General features: G+C 38.8%; 1 long non-coding RNA gene across 1 annotated transcript in view; it reads left to right on the top strand.

Annotated features, from left to right (window-relative positions):
• The window catches only part of LOC139820997 (uncharacterized), a 213,200-nt gene that overhangs the window by 112,478 nt on the left and 82,901 nt on the right, over positions 1-17,821 (top strand). The gene's annotated exons all lie outside the window — the stretch shown is intronic.

Here is a 17,821-nt window from a genome sequence, read left to right as displayed (position 1 = left end):
TGCTCTTAAGATTTCTAAAAGCACGTATTAGGTTTCGTTTCTGTTTGTCGGAACATCGCACGGCCAGTTTTGAGTGAGTCGCGCGATATAACACAGATCTCCATCATCCCCCGTCTAGAGTTAAGGCTCCTTTCTGCGCGTCGTGTCGCCGGGTTTATAGTTATGGGCCAGACGAGGTTGACGAGAATCTGGTCACCATATCCCCCGTCTGTTAGTAATTTGTCATCTGAGGGGTTGCTTTTAGTTCCCCAAGCAAATAGGTAGTTTGGTCATAAAAAAAAGGAATGCGAGATCTAACCTTACTCCGATCGATAACCGTCCGTACTCGGCTTGTTTATCCTAATCTTAGGGCTATCTTAGGTGCATAAGAATTCCCGCGAAAAAGGGATATCGTGGAGTCCGCAGGACGTAACAGTTTGTTTTATTTAGGAAAGGTCTAGTGGAGGTTTTAAATCAGGTTTGGAAGGAAGGAATTTTACCAAAGGATTGGAGAACCTCTATTATAGTTCCGCTACATGAAAGAGGCGATGAAAACATTGTTGGAAATTATAGAGGTATTTCTCTTCTGTGCTCAGCTTACAAAATATATGCTAAAATTATCAGAAGAAGGTTGGAGAAATCTGTTGAGCAGAAAGGCTTGTTACCAGAGAGTCAAGCCGGTTTTAGACGGGGGAAGTTAACAATAGATAATATCTTTGTGTTGGATCATTTAACCCAGAAAGAAGAAAAGAAGAGAAAGAAAGGTAAGTGTATGCATTTTTCGTGGACCTAAAAACAGCCTTTGACAACGTGGAGAGAGAGCAACTATGGAAGATTCTTAGGAAGATGGAACTAAAGGGAGATCTTATAAGAAAGTTAGAAAGAATTTAGGACGAGATTACGAACCTTCTAATAGCTATCTAGCTATTAGAACAAAGGAAGGTTTAACGAAAGAATTTTACATAACAAAAGGAGTTAGACAGGACTGTGTTCTGAGTCCGCTTTTATTTAACCTGTATATTGCGGAGATTAGGAAAACATTAAAGGAAAGGAACATAGGCGGTGTACAATAAAGAGATGTAAGAGTATGGTCGTTGGAGTATGCCGATGATATGGTATTTTTAGCTGAGAATAGGGATGCGATGTTAGATATGATGGATACAATTAAGAGATTTTTTAGGAAAAGAAAAATGACTATGTACTGAGAAAACTAAGATGGTGGTGTTCAATAAGAGAGGTAGGGAAAAGGTAGAAAAATGGAAATGGGAGAATAAAGAAATCGAAGAGGTCAAGACGTTTAAATACCTAGGGTTTGTTTTTAACAGAAATGGTAAATATACAGAACATATTAAAGAATTATGTAGAAAAGGTAGGATTGCGGCTAACAGGACCTGGGGTCTAGGAGAAAAGATTTGTAGAAATAATTTTATTAAAAGAGGGATGCTATTTATAAATATTTAGTTAGGAGCGTGATGTCATACGGTGTGGAATTATGAAGTTGAGAAGAAAGAAAAAATTTAGAAAGGATAATGCTGGATTACGCTAGATGGATTTTTAAATTAAAGTTTTGCACTCCAAGATATATGATGTCTAGAGAACTAGGAATGAGCAACTAAAGATAGGATGGAGAATTAGGGCTATGAAGTTTGAGGATAAGGTCAGGGAAGCAAGTGAAGAGAGGTGGATTAAAAAGTGTTGGTTAGATAAAGAAAGCAATGAATGGAATGATAGATATGGAAAGGAACGGGAGAAATATTTTAATAGGAATGGTTGGAGTGTTGTGGCTGTGGAAATTTAGGTAAAGAAATGGGGAATAGGGATGAGGATGTACAGAGGCAGTTAGAGAAAAATAGGATTTTAGAATCAAGGTATAATAAGAAATATAAGGAGCTGAGCCAGGATTTGGAAGGACCCAGCTATTTAAGGATAGATAATTTAGACAGGCAGGATCTCGGGGATAGTATCAGAGCTCTGTTAAATTTAAGATGCGGTAACTTAGAATCAGGTAATAGGTTAGAAAAAGAGAAGCGGATGTGTATTTTTTTGCAATAAAGGATAGCATGAAACACTACGTAGACGATTGTATTAAGACAAAGGAATGGTTTACTGTATTAAGAAAGAATAATAAGGAAAGGTTGGAAAAACTTTGGAACGATAAATTGGACACCACCAAAGCGGAGGTATTGTTGAAAGTTGTTAGGGAAAGGAATGCGAAAGAAAAAGAAGATAGATATAAGATGTCAATAGGCTGTGAGATAGGCTGTGAGGTTAGGAGATAGTGCAATAAGAATCAATGATCAACGAATATTGTTAAATAGGTTAAATTAAAGTAAATTAAATCAAATTAAATTAAATATGTTATAATTTAATAATTTTCTAATTTATAATAGGTTATTAGGTTATTTGTGTGTACGAGGATGGTATGTAGGTATCGGGGAATAAGAAATTGATTGTAAACCAAGTCTACTTTCTGGCTGTTTTGCTAAAGTTAATAAACATATAATAAATATATAAGACTTAAGATAACTAAAATCTTTCTACAATTATATTTTAAGATATATTATTTTTTAATAATAGTTTCTTAAGAAGAAATTTCCTTTATTTTTAAAAATTATTTTTTTAGGCGCGGTTTCGGCCAAAGAGTGAGCCCTACGAAAAAAATAAAAGAAATATTTTTTGTGCAGAATTTCTAGAAAAACAACTTTCAATCAAAACATTTTTTTGTATCTTTATCCGTTTTCCAGAAATTCAGCAAAAACTTCTTTTGAGGGTAGTTTTACCCCTTAAAAAAATTAAGTAACAGAGGTGGAGGGGATGGATTTTTAGTACGGTAGTCAGAGACTCATTCAGACGAATTCTATTTAAACTACCATTATTATCAAAGAAGTTTTAACATCCTTTTTGTGTTTATTGTACTTGGATAATATTGGAAATTTGGCCACTTTGACTCTCCGTATCTTCAAAACTAGACCTATGCTCAACTTTAATTTTTTTTTAAGATTAATGTCCCATCATGTAGCATCGTTTGGCATACAATTCGATTCGAATTTCGAGGGCCACCAAAATAGGCTAAAAATGTCTGATTTTGGGGTCACTCTTTACAAAATACATTGCGCGTGTACTTGACGTTTGGTTTTATCTTTTTTGAAAAAGGTAATTTTACGGTAATTTTAAGGTAATTACTAATATCATGCATTTTGTAGTGTTAAGGGGATCCTGCAGCCGTATGATTTACCGACATTATCGTTTTTCGATGGATCTTTTAATTGGCTTTATAGAATTGTAAAAATCTTTTACAGAATTAAAGTACGCACAAAAATCTAGAGTAACAAACGCGATTTTATATCCAAAACACCAAAAAATAAAAACATTACTTATTTGGGCACAGACGCATCTGTCACCTGACGACAATATTTGCTTAAAACAAAAATTCTGCAGTTTATACATACATAATATTTATCATCTGCCCTTGAAAAAACATGTAGGAATAATATCGTGCAAGTAGAAGTAAGATTCAATGCGTACAACAAAAGATCCATCGAAAAATTATTTTAGTAATACAAATACGGATGCAGAATGACAAGAAGAGCAGCAACAGTAGTTGTTGGATCTTGCGAGAGATGGCGAGCAATCGAAAAAAGGACAGATGTTATTTCGTTAGACAAAGACAGATATAGGGAAAACAAAATTATAACGGTTGACATTATCAACATCGAGGAATTTCGTCTATCACTGCAGGATCCCCTTAAGAAGGAAAAAATCGGCAAAAAAATTTTTATTTTTTATTTTTTAATTATTTACAAAATTAGCAATAACAAATTAAATTTTTATTAAATTAGCAAATTAGTAATAGTGACAAAAAAATACTTATTACATAAAAATTAATAATATTTAGGTAAAAGTAAATTACAGACTACTTAGGAAATTGGTAATTTTTAGAGAAAAATTTCTAGTTACGTGAAAGTTAGTATTTAGGTGAAAATTCATTAATTTATTTTGTAAATTCATAATTAATAAAAATAAATTCTTTATTATTAAAATAATTAATAGTTTGTCAAAAATAAATTACTAGGTACTTGTTTGAAAATTAATAATTATTAAAAAATAATTATTAATTTTTTAAATAATAAGTAATTAATCTCACGTAAATTACTGATTTTAATAATTATTAATTGGTTCAATATAAATAATTTAATTTTTGTAGTTAAAAGCGGTTTAAAAAATAATTATGTTAATATTATATATATATATATATTGTGACGTGACAAGGTCACGTCCCCTGTCCAGACGGTAGCTCGACCGAGGGGAACGTCCGGGATGTCGCCTCTGTCCGAGAGGAGCGGGGCGACCGCGTCATAATCTATTAGAAACTACCTTATTTTACGAGAATTACAGATGCTGAGTAGATAGCTAGGAGGAGTTGTAACGGCTTGAGTCGCACCGCGGGAACTGTCAGGAGACGTTCTACGGAGGAGTTGGCCGACGGGCGGGTTATGCTTGGGCCCATTGCCGATACAGCTTGGAGCGTCTCGCAGGGCAAGCGCTCAGCCCCAACGACGTTGAGATGAAGCCCGCTCACGGAGAATCCAAGCAGAGGGACACCCCGACGAGATTCCAGCCAAGGAACAACCCTATCCCTACGGGATACTGCCTACCGGTCGACGTAGCCATGGCCTGGCCAGCCTGGCAGTCGAGTACCGGCCCAGAAGTCGCGGCCTGAACAGCCGGACTCGTAGCAGCTTTTCAAACATACCGCCGGCGGGCGAGGCAGACGCGAGGGGCGCCGACAGGAGCGGAGAGCGCTCGGATCGGACGCAGCGCTCGCGAAGGGCTAATCGGCAAGGAGGGCTTGCAAGCACGGCGCGCAGGCGCCCAGCGTAGTCCCGCCGGGCCAGAGGATTGCCACTGTCGTGTCAGTGTGGCGTGAGGCGACATTCCGGGAAGCACCGGCTGCCGAGCTTGCGACATCGAAACTGTAACTGCCACTACTCGAGCATCTTGGTCACAAGTAAGATTCTTTTCGCGGTCGAGACCCTTCCGGGAGTCGCGCAGTGTCGCGGGAGAGAAGCATGTTTACCGTAAATAATTACCGAAAGAGATACTGACGGAGGGCCCGACCGAGAGAGTAAAACGTGGTCGCCTTTCTCGGGGCGACCGCACGCAGCCGGCAGTCACCGCGTAATTAGAGCCACGTTGTACATTCCGTCCCGCAATGCGGGAGCGCATAATTGTAGAATCATCGGAAAGTTATCCTTTATAGAATCCGTGATGTATTATTCGGGCATAGGATTGTCGCGAAAGTGTGAGATACGTTTCGCGTAATCGCGTCTTGTGTATTTGACGAGGTGCCGATTGCGTAATGTGAGGCATCTTTCGGGTTTTGGCGAGGTGTCCTTCGCGCTTATTCGGACATAGTATTGTCGCGGAACTGGGAGATACATTTCGCGTCTTGATGTGCGAGACACCTTTCGCGTTTTGGTATTGCGGACTTCGCGAGATATCGTCGCGTGATTGCGAGGTATCATTTGCGGAGTCATTGCGGGACTATTTGCAAAATATCGTCCTATATTCGTGAGATATTCGCGTAGTCATGGGTCATGTGAGCGAGGTATCGTCGCGTAAGAGCGAGATATCATTCGCGTTATTAACTGTAGTATCAGACGGTACTCGTTGCTGCGTTTTGTGCGAAAAACATTGCGAAATGAAAATTGTTACGGGAGTCGTTACGATATTGTTGTTATCCGCGAAACAAAATTGTCACATACCTTATCCTTATTACTTACGAAATATATTATTATTTATATTATTTTTGGTGTGCTAATTGCGCTGCGCTCCCTCTTCTCTTCTACCCGAGATCTAACAGCGATCTGAATTACTAAGAATTCACGCCTGAGATATTTAGCGTTGGCTTGGATTTAGTGTACCGTGGTATGAGTATTCGCGCTTAGCGCCCGATACCGAGTTTTAAAGGACATACCTGGTCGAGCTACCATTCATTACCAATACTGTTTAGTACAAACCCGCGCACGAGCCTGGCCTCTTGATTTAAATGAGGAAGGAACAAATAACACGAGAATTTGTATGTAGAGAGAAATTGTGTGTTTCGGTTTAATTTGTGTTTCAAAGTACTTAATCGCAGTTTAATTGTCACAGAATCAATATAAAGATATATAAATCGGTATGTCACAAGAAAATAAGCTGTATAAAATATAATGAAAAAGGAAATGATTAGTGAATTTACGAATGTAATCCTTTATCAAATGAACAGATTCTTTCTATAGAAAACTATAGTAGTATGCTCGCATATAATTATTCTTGACGTAGTCAAGCACAGAACAAATTGTTAGAAATCAAAGAAAGGATCATTCAAGTTATTCACACAAAACAATATAAATGAGTATCATTGCAAAGACAATTGAAAGAATATTCGAAGTAATGCGTTAATTTATCCTTTGTTCGTAAATAATTATCATCGTCATCATAAACAATCACTATGGAATTTCCATTCATTGAAAGAAAAGTTTCTGATTTCAGAAAAGTAAAGTATTTAGTAAGATAGTATAAATCGAATAATGTATACTGAATTATAATAGTATTAGGCCTTCAATCTTTAATTGACACATTAATTCGGTAAAGAGAACGCAATATCCAATAGTAATAAATCGCAGAGTAATAAAGGTACGAATACAATAAATAATCTATCGAGAGATATTATCAAAACGCAATAAAACGGTTAATATATATTATCGCAGATAATGGTATTAGAAACGAGTCTTAAGTGCGAAGCACGTATGCATAAGAAAGGAATCAAGTGAATAATCTAAAAGTCTCGTGTTTATCATGTAGTATCAATCGCACAACAATTAGCAATTTACATTTTTTAATTGTTATTGAAATGGTTGCAACCACAAGAAAAAGAGAATAAACATATTTAGATTGAGCTCAGCTTTATGAATTGACTCGAAATCAAAGGTGAACGACTTTTCTATAATTGAGGAAGTGTTCTTCCATACTCACTCTCATGAATTAAGTAAATTGAGAATGGCCACTATGAAAGGATCGTCGATCCCTCGTGTGACGTTAAACGAGCGTCTAACGTCCTCTCTCAAATAGATCAAAAAGGTTACCTCGTAGTTTAATCTTTCCTTGAAATAAGGAATTCCTCACTCATTGATGGTCACAAGGACCCTGCTCAACAGGGCTCTCTAAAAAAATCCACTATGGCCGCTTTTCTCGAGCTCGGAAGGCTTTCCAGAATGTTCCACAATGGCTGCTTGACTCAAGCCGGCTTGACTCAAGCCGGGGAGGCTTTTCAGATCAATCCACAATGGCTGAATACTGCGACGACCGTCCCTTTCTCTCGTGTTGGGCGTTCGGAAATATGATGTACTACCGGGCCGATAACAGATTCTGGTCGACAAAAAATGACTTTTTTTCTGATTCAAGCATCGGAATAGGCTTATCTTATAGATTTTTTACCACTGAACACGAATCTGGTCTCAAAAATTGCCCATCACGTCGAGATTTTGAGGAAAACGGACTCAAAGACTCAAAAAACTCTGTTTTTGCTCGTTTTTTTTGACATGTAGAAAGTGAAGCTGAGGTGCTAGAAGTCTCTAACTAGGCTTAAATTGAAGCTTGAATCTTCAGCTAAAAGAATCAAATCGAAAAGACCCTGAATCAATCATAAATTTTAATGTAGCATAACTTTTCCATGTGCGCGTGTCCTGCTCTCGGCATCACCCAGGATCAACGACGTGGACGTAGCAGGAAGCTGATCCCTTCGGGGTGTTGGTTTAAAGTGAGTAATCCCCTTGCCTCTCACGTGCGTGCGTGCGTGCGTGCGTGCGTGCGTGCGTGCGTGCGTGCGTGCGTGCGTGCGTGCGTGCGTGCGTGCGTGCGTGCGTGCGTGCGTGGCGTGCGCGTGCGTGCGTGCGTGCGTGCGTGCGTGCGTGCGTGCGTGCGTGCGTGCGTGCGTGCGTGCGTGCGTGCGTGCGTGCGTGCGTGCGTGCGTGCGTGCGTGCGTGCGTGCGTGCGTGCGTGCGTGCGTGGCGTGCGTGCGTGCGTGCGTGCGTGCGTGCGTGCGTGCGTGCGTGCGTGCGTGCGTTGCGTGCGTGCGTGCGTGCGTGCGTGCGTGCGTGCGTGCGTGCGTGCGTGCGTGCGTGCGTGCGTGCGTGCGTGCGTGCGTGCGTGCGTGCGTGCGTGCGTGCGTGCGTGCGTGCGTGCGTGCGTGCGTGCGTGCGTGCGTGCGTGCGTGCGTGCGTGCGTGCGTGCGTGCGTGCGTGCGTGCGTGCGTGCGTGCGTGCGTGCGTGCGTGCGTGCGTGCGTGCGTGCGTGCGTGCGTGCGTGCGTGCGTGCGTGCGTGCGTGCGTGCGTGCGTGCGTGCGTGCGTGCGTGCGTGCGTGCGTGCGTGCGTGCGTGCGTGCGTGCGTGCGTGCGTGCGTGCGTGCGTGCGTGCGTGCGTGCGTGCGTGCGTGCGTGCGTGCGTGCGTGCGTGCGTGCGTGCGTGCGTGCGTGCCAGACTAGAGTCAAGCTCAACAGGGTCTTCTTTCCCCGCTAATTTTTCCAAGCCCGTTCCCTTGGCATTCAGGTCTCTAAATAGATTATTCAGTTTTTTCTGATTTATAAGGTGTGGTTTATTAGATGTGGCTTCAGAATACTGAAAATCGAGCACGACATCTGGCTCCTCACGGTCATTATTGAAATTAGAATTCGTTGATTGCAATTGTGAATCATTAAATTCACCTGTAAATAAATTGTCTTTTTAAGGAAATTTTGGTGGTTTTGGTACTGGTAACAATTCGTTGTGATTTTGTGGGTAAGTAACAGAAGATACATTTGGATATTCGATGTTACATTTATTTTCCCCAGAAAACCCATAAATATTTATTGCACAAAAGTAACAATTGGTTAAATGATCTGTTGATTCTTTCCATAACATTGAAATACCAAAAGGCATGGAAGGACGCTGTCCTCGGCTCCATAAAAATAAAGCTGATGCTCGGGGGGCGGTAGAGCCGTACCCGGATTTGCGATAAAGCGAAGCTCGAAGGACCAGGGGGTGTGTGTAAAGTCTCCCCAAAGCGAATTAAGTTAAGCAAATGCGACTCACTGTTCGTTGTGCCGTCGACTCATGGATGCTTCGTCTCTCGGTCACGATCGGGCTCGTGCAGCAGCGCAAGCAGGGCAGCAAGCAAGGCAAATGCAAGGCAGGCAGCAAGCAAGTCAAGGCAGGCAGCAAGCAAGCAGGAGGAAGCAGATAAAGGCGGCAAACAAGCAGGCCGAGAAAGTAGGCGATCGCACTATCAGGGAGCGGGCTGGTGATCTCGCGACTCCGAATATTAGCGAAAGCGTCTGTGCTCCGAGACGTCGTAACGAATGAGTGCTGAGTGCTCGCGGCGCTGGAACAGTGTCGCGAGCGAGTACTTGTTCTTCAGGCGGGTGCCCTCGTGGGGTGAGCGAGGGCAGCACCGATTGGTGAGTCGCGCAAATATCGATTCCGCGTCGATCGCGATCCGCTGACGTTTCGCGCGAGTCACCGAAATACTTAATACTAGGTATGCGAAGACTACTATGTACAACGAGTAAGAACGAGATTAAACTAATGAGTATGATACATGCATCTATCTACAGTTTGGTGAGCGCCAAACAGCTGATGTGCAATGATTACAGCAAAAGTTTGGAGTCCAACTTTTATCCAAATTTGTTACTTTGAAACCAAAATAGTAATCATATATTTGTTTTACAGCAGGCGTCAATGTGCGTCTCTGCTTTTTGTCATAAACTGTCCACAAATGTAACAGAACGAATTTGGATCTGTTTTGCAATTTCTAGGCATTGTAAATTAGAAGAGTCAATTAAAGGTTAAATGTCGAAAAACTTGTAATTTCATACAAAAAAAGTAAATACCATAACGCTTAGAACGCTGTAGGGACCCTGCCGAGCTGCCCTAGATATAAAGGTCGATGTTGAATCTTAATCACGCGAAAATATACCGGTGATGCGCCGCGTGCGGGCGCGAGCCAAACCCTTTCGCCGCGCAAGCCGAACCCCAGGCAGTAATCTTTATTTTTCCAAATTTAACTTCCGATGCGTAATCGGCGACTTCAAGCACACCCAGACTCCAAATTTTAAGCAAATTTATTGTTTTTTAAATTTTACGTCTTCCATTTTAAATGTTTAAATTATGACTCTAGATTCGTAACCAACGACCTCAAAAATCTCCTGATACCAAGTTTCAATCAAATCCGTCAATATTTAAAATTTTATGTCCGCCATTTTTAATCCGCCATTTTGAATTTTTAAAATTTTACCTTAGATTCGTAATCAACGACCACAAAAACAGTAAATAGCAAAATTAAAATTTATAAGTGTGCCACTGTGCACGGCTATGTAAGTGCAAGTAGAGTGCGCGCGCACATGAAGAAGTTATGCTACATGAAAATTTATGGATTGATTCAGGGTCTTTTCGATTTGATCCTTTTAGCTGAAGGTTCAAGCTTCAATTTAAGCCTAGTTAGAGACTTCTAGTACCTCAACTTCACTTTCTACATGTCATCAAAAACGGGCAAAAACAGGGTTTTTTGAGTCTTTAAGACCGTTTTTCTCAAAATCTCGACGTGATGGGCAATTTTTGAGACCAGATTCGTGTTCAACGGTGAAAAATCTATAAGATAAGCCTATTCCGATGCTTGAATCATTTTGTGTGTCGACTTGTGATTATTAGTCCGAATGACTTTCGCAACTACGTATCTCGAATAGAAATCCGCTCGAAAGAATGTACTCGAAAACTGATCTTAGTAGACGGACACGACTTTACGCTACGACTGCCGGAAGACGAATGCTTGCTCGCCGGGCTGCGCGCCCTTCCCGACACATTCACTTTAAACAAATACCTTTTAGCGATTTCTATATAGGGGAGACCGAGGGCTAAAACGTCTACGGGATAAATACGTCTAATCAAATATCTCGGAACCTGTATATTGTGCGAACTCGCTATTAACATTGTAAACGCTGCTTATGGTACCCATGTGACCAACGGAGTTTCGGCAGGTTACCTGCCGTGTTATAATTTTTACGAGTGCAAACGTGTCGTGGCCGTCATCGTCGTCGTCGTCGTCGTCGTCGTCGTGCGCTCGTCAGGATCTGTATTCACGTGCCTAAATTGTTTTATGGAATAGGTAAAACAATTATTTTTTAATAATGTTTCGCATAAAAACTTTAAATAAATTTTTATATTTTTTTCTTAAAAAACAATTATTAAAATGTATCCTATTATTTTTCAGAATTAGATGTACGTATATAGAAAATGCAGTGTGACTGATTAGCCCCAGGAGGAGGACGCTTTAACCCCGGCATTTTTGAGATTTCAATTTTTGCACCGTTGTCGTTTTTGCTCCATACCGGTTAAACAAAGCGACGTAGATAAAAATTTCCTAAATAAATTTTGTAGCTAAAGGTTCACTCTTTACAGTGGTATACAATATTTAACTTAAATTATTTATTTTGTTATTAAAAATCGGCACCGAAAAAATCCAGATTGTTTAGCCCCGGTCTCCTCTATATGTAGTGAATTTGCGGCATGCCCTCTCGGCTGGCGAGACCATAATATATATAGAGGAAAGTCCCCTATCATGAGACAGGATTCTAATATGAGATATGTTAAGATGTTGATCCCACCATGAAAAAACTTCGCCGTCTCATATTAGGATCCCTATCTCATAATAAAGGATTTTTCTCTATATATATGTTACGTCCAACCCCAGGATTAGGATAATAAAGAAAACTGGGAAGCGAAGAAAAGGCTAACCAGAGGGATAGGGGTAAGGAAGGACGCAATTAGGTATTTACAAATGTTGCTCGCAGGTACACGCTCTGAGGCGCGTGGCGCGAGCCGAACGCACTTTTAATGGCTTGGGAAGGGTCAACTGTAATTACGCTAGGACGCCTTCCGTGAGCGGTGCGATCGTCGGTCATCTTTTGAGTCAGGGAATTAGTCCTTTTAACTTGTGCGATTACGAGAGGAGTGTACGAGGTGTGATCAAAAAGTTTGTGCCATAAATTTTTTTCTGCCGACGTGGCAACACTGTAGGCTTCTATGGTGGTTTGGCGTCTAAGAGGAAGCCTTACGAGTCATTAGTGCAAGGCTTTCCCTTGGACGCCAAACCACCATAGAAGCCTACATTGTTGCCACGTCGGCAGAAAAAATTCATTGCACGAACTTTTTGATCACACCTCGTATAAGGTGTGAGGTCTCAATCTAGCAAATAAATGGTTCTTGCGTTTCGTTTAAATAATGCGCAATTCTTAACATGTTTTCCGCGTCGTATAGTATTAGTAACATCTAGATTATTATTATTTAAAGATTTGATATCTTCGTAATCTGCATCCAAAGTCTCAATGTTTAGGTTTTTTCTCGCATAATTCTCAAGCAGATCCACCAGCCATTCTCGTTTCCGGCATCCCTTGACGTACACAAGAGTCGACGTCGCGTCGCCCTCTTCAAGTACGGCTGATGTAATTAGGTGTTTCGCCATGCTGTACGGCACGATTCCGTCCTCCCATTGTAGTCCATGGTGATTTGCAATCAACCAGGAAACACATGATTTGTTGGATTTTGTGAGAAGATTCCACGGCATGAAGAGTGTAAAAATGTAATGCGCCAAAACGGTCCCGTTTCTCAGCACAGCCACCTCCTTTACGACAAATTTCATCTCGACAATCATGACAAAACAACGGAGCAATCTGTATCTTATCGCGGTACATCTATGCCTCTTATATTGCAATTTCTGCTGATATTGCAATTTACATGATTTTGCGCACTACGTTCGACAACGGACAGTATTCGATTACGCGATCATGCAAGATAAGACAATAGGCTGTAGTATTTGTCGGTATAGTCTCTTTACAGTAAAATTCTATTCGCACATCCACGGTGGCGCTCTTGATAAATTTGTTTTGTCGCGAGCAATCAATGACAACAAAAGGTCCTTTTGTCAGGAATGTAACTACGGTGCAAAGCGTATCGAAGCAGTCGTATCCGTAATGAGCTTTACGAAAACGCGCATACATATCAAAAAGGACGGCGTATCGATTTTTGCCAAAATCTAGATTCAAGTCATCGTACGGATAAAATTCAGAGTTTAGATAAAGTTTTATATAGATCAAGTTACAGTCATCGAATACGCTAACATCTTGCGACATGATATTCTTGCGACCGGTCTGCAGTACAAAGATAACGTATCGCGGCTTCTCTAGCTGATTGTGAGTCGCAGTTTTGACGGCCCACGAATGCTTGGTCGTGCTCTGCAACATGGGGTATTTGTACAGATCCCACGAACGGAAACTGACACTAAGATATCGGCGATATCGCCTGCTTTCCAAGGCCCGTAGCATGGATAGCTTATTGACCTCGTTTAATGTAACGTGAGGCATATGTACTTTAAGGAGATCCTGTAGGAAAGGCCGAACTTCCTCGACGTCGGTAATGTCAACATTTCTAATTGTGTTTTCTATGTTATATATCTATATCTGTCCTTGTCTAACGAAAGACATTTGTCTTTGTTCGATTGCTGCGCCATCTCTCGCTACACGCAATATTGCTTATCCTATCAACCTGAATGTGCTTTTGCTTAATAAAACTTTAAGAAAATCTTTTTTTCTAGGCGTTGAATCTTGGTTTTATTTACACAATATTGTTCCTACATGTTGTCCCTACCCCGCCTGGGTGTCATTTTATATATATAAACTGCAGTATTTTTGTTATTGTCGTCAGATGACAACTGTATGTGCCCAAATTAGTAAAATTTTTTGACGTAGAACTACGTCTTTCTCGGGGGGTATGGGGGTACGACTGCAACGTTTTCTTGCAACGTTTTCATGCAACGTTTTCATGCAACGTTTTCTTGCAACGTTTTCATGCAACGTTTTCTTTTTCTCGAAAAGTATTAAAGAAAAATATACTTTATTATATAGTTTTTGAAAGCTCTCGATGTAAGCTAAATGTTTTCGTGGTTAATTTTTCGATATGGGTTTGTTCTGGAAAAGTATTAAAGAAAAATATACTTTATTATATAGTTTTTGAAAGATCTTGATGTAAGCTATGGGTTTTCGCAATTTCATAAATAAATAAATGAATGAATAAATGGATGAATGGATGAATGAATAAATGGTGAATGAATAAATTGGTGAATGGATGAATGGATTTAATAAATAAATGAATGAATGAATGGATGAATCAATGAATGGGTGAATGGATGAATGGGTGAATGGATGAATGGATTTAATAAATAAATAAATTATCATTCATTCATCCATTCATTCATTCATTTATTTATTAAATCCATTCATCCATTCACCCATTCATCCATTCATCCATTCATTCATTTATTTATTTATTAAATCCATTCATCCATTCACCCATTGAATACATTCATCCATTCATTTATTCATTTATTTATTTATTAAATTGCAAAAACATTTAGCTTACATCGAGAGCTTTCAAAAACTATATAATAAAGTATATTTTCTTTTAATACTTTTCAAGGTTTAATAAATAAATAAATAAATTAAACAATAAATCAAAAAATTAATAAATAAATATATTAATAAATAATAATAAATAAATCAATCATCAATCAATCAATCAATCAAAAATTAATAAAATTTATAAATCAATAAATCAATAAATCAATAAATCAATCAATCAATAAATAAATTAAACAATAAATAAATAAATAAATAAAAATAAATATATCAATAAATAAATAAATCAATAATTCAATAAATCAATAAAACAATATATAAAATAAATAAATAAATAAAAATAATATAAAATAAAACATTAATAAATAAATAAATAAATAAATAAATAAATAAATGAATAAATAAATAAATAAATAAATAAATGAATAAATAAATAAATGAATGAATAAATAAATGAATGAATAAATAAATGAATGAATGAATAAATGAATGAATGAATAAATAAATGAATGAATAAATAAATAAATGAATGAATAAATAAATAAATGAATAAATGAATGAATGAATGAATGAATAAATGAATAAATGAATAAAGAATAAATGAATAAATGAAATGAATGAATAAATGAATAAATGAATAAATGAATAATGAATGAAATGAAAATGAATAAATGAATAAATGAATAAATGAATAAATGAATATGAATGAATAAATGAATGAATGAATGAATAATGAATAAATGAATAAAATGAATAATAATGAATGAATAAATGAATAAGAATAATGAATAATGAATGAAATGAATAAATGAATAAATGAAGAATGAATAATGAATGAATGAATAATGAATGAATGAATGAATAAATGAATAATGAATAAATGAATAAATGAATAAATGAATAATGAATAATGAATAAATGAATAATGAATGAATGAATAAGAATGAATGAATGAATAAATGAATAAATGAATAATGAATGAAGAATAAATGAATAATGAATAAATGAATAAATGAATAAATGAATAATGAATAATGAATGAATAAATGAAAAATGAATAATGAATAAATGAATAATGAATAAAAATAAATAAAATAAATAAATCTATATAGAATGTGAGAAGCCGATTAGCTTGAAACTTGGTGACATTTATGAATATATGTTCGGCTCGAACTTCTGAGCTCGAATTTCTGAGCCGAACATATACTCATAAATGTCACCAAGTTTCAAGGGTAAATCAAAGGATGATGTCGCTGCCCTAGATATAAAGGTCGATGTTGAATCTTAATAACGCGAAGTTGCTGCTTTCACATTTTGAAATTCGGTCAATTATTTCCCGAAAAAATGAAAAAATTACGTTGTTGCTTGCGGCACAGTTTGTGCCAACAACGTCGAACTACGTCAACTGACAGTTGACGTAGCCCTACGTCTAGTTTCCTTCGCTGAATACTTTAACATGAAATAGTACTATATGGTTATCGATATCTGCGTATGCGCATTGCGGACGATTAGGCTTCACTACCTTTCTTTCTCGCACAATTAACGTTTCTCTCTCGCACGATGTCGGACACAGACTCGATGTTCAATGCCTCTTCCATATATGTTCTATTCTAATAGACGTAGTTCTACGTGTTGATTGCGGCACAGTTGTTACTGTGCTTGTTAATTTTTTTTGTTTCCGATATGAAATTGTGTGTCGCAGGGTAGATTTTTGTGCGTACTTTAATTCTATAAAAGAATTTTGCAATTCTGTAAAGCCAATTCAAAGATTTCTTATAATAAAAAAATGTCGGTAACTACTGCCACTATAGGATCCCCTTAAACAATTCAATTTCCGGCTCCGTCGCCGGATTTCCTACAATGCAATTGTTATCGCTACGCGCTCGTATCAAAATTAATTCGTGACAAGCGTTAACAACCACGCGTTTGTAATCCTAAAAGCCCAACAATGTGTTGAGCGGTACGCAAAAGTTGAAATATCCCTCCGGGTGAGAAGATGAAATGTCCCATCCAGCATTTTGCATAATTTTTGCTTTGTCATTTGTCAACGATACATAGTTCTTGATGGTACTGGTTATTCCAACGTTTCTGTTGCGATCAATCTCCACGCCATTGAGCTCGTATCGAACTTCGTCAAACATGAACGCCACGCAATTATTCACAAGCGTTGTCTCGTCATTTTTTCTCTTTATCGTCAATTTTCCTTCAACGTAGAGAAAGCTCTCGCACGGCAACGTGTATAAATTCTGCTGTTGTATGGGTATTCTTATCTCATTATTATGTCCAAACGTTGTGTTAGCGTACGGATTGTACGTGTGTGTCTCAATCTTGACAACGCTGTCGTCAAAGATCGGTTCACCTCCAATGTTTAAGATTTTAGCCATTTTGTACAACAAAACCCAATAATTTCAAAACGTCAACGTTCGACGCAGTGAGTTTCTTCTATTGCGATCGGATCGTCTCTCTAATTTTGTTTCTCGTCTGTTGCACCTGCTCAGCTCCGTTCAGTACGAGCATCTCACGTTACCGCTGTCTTCGTACATGCAGTCTAACGGTGATCTTCTCTCCGCGAAAATCAATCAATCTTGATCCACGACGCGAAGCGTTAAATCCGAAATGCTCCGGACGATGATCGGAAGGTAAATGATCTGTGCTGGCGTTTCCGATATCTTATATCCTGGAGGCACACTCGGTGAAAACTCGTGTATCGTGCGCACTTGTCTGTGTGCGTGTGTGTGTGTGTGTGGGGGGGGGGGCAAAGATTGCTCTTACCCCAATTTTGAAAATTTGGTACAATCACCCCCTTAAGGATACAAACAAAACTGGCGGTGGTACAAACGGGTACAAACGATTCCGAAACAGAACCCGCTTGCGGATTTAAAATATCTCTAAAAATGACAAAGTTACTCTTATACGAATTTTCGATATCCCGTATTTTCACCCCCGTGAGAGTACAAACGAAACGAAAAGCGGTACAAACAAGTACAAACGATGCTTAACCGAATGGCATTTATTGTATCTTAAAGTGGGGTGCTGATGATTTTTAACTTTCCGTAACTTTCGTCCCTTTGAGGTACAAACGAAATAACCTGTGGTATAATCGGGTACAAACCGAGCGTAATCGAATGCACATACAAAAAACTTTTTTATGAAAGTCGGGTGCTAAGTTCTGTTACGTTAAGCTCCGGAATTTGTAAAATATTTTAGAAGGATAGCAAGGAAAAGGCTATCTAGAGGAGGGGAGGTAAGAAGACGTAACGAGATCTTATTATCGTATCTCGGGTGCACGCTGGAATAGACGCGTGCCTCGAGACAAATGCACGTTTCGGGAAACTCCAGTCATGGGTCAACGTCCAGA

The sequence above is a fragment of the Temnothorax longispinosus genome, chromosome 10 (genome assembly GCF_030848805.1).
Source record: "Temnothorax longispinosus isolate EJ_2023e chromosome 10, Tlon_JGU_v1, whole genome shotgun sequence".
Classification (NCBI taxonomy): domain Eukaryota; kingdom Metazoa; phylum Arthropoda; class Insecta; order Hymenoptera; family Formicidae; genus Temnothorax; species Temnothorax longispinosus.
Note: the sequence above shows the minus strand (reverse complement) of the source record. Positions and strands in the feature narration are given on the sequence as shown.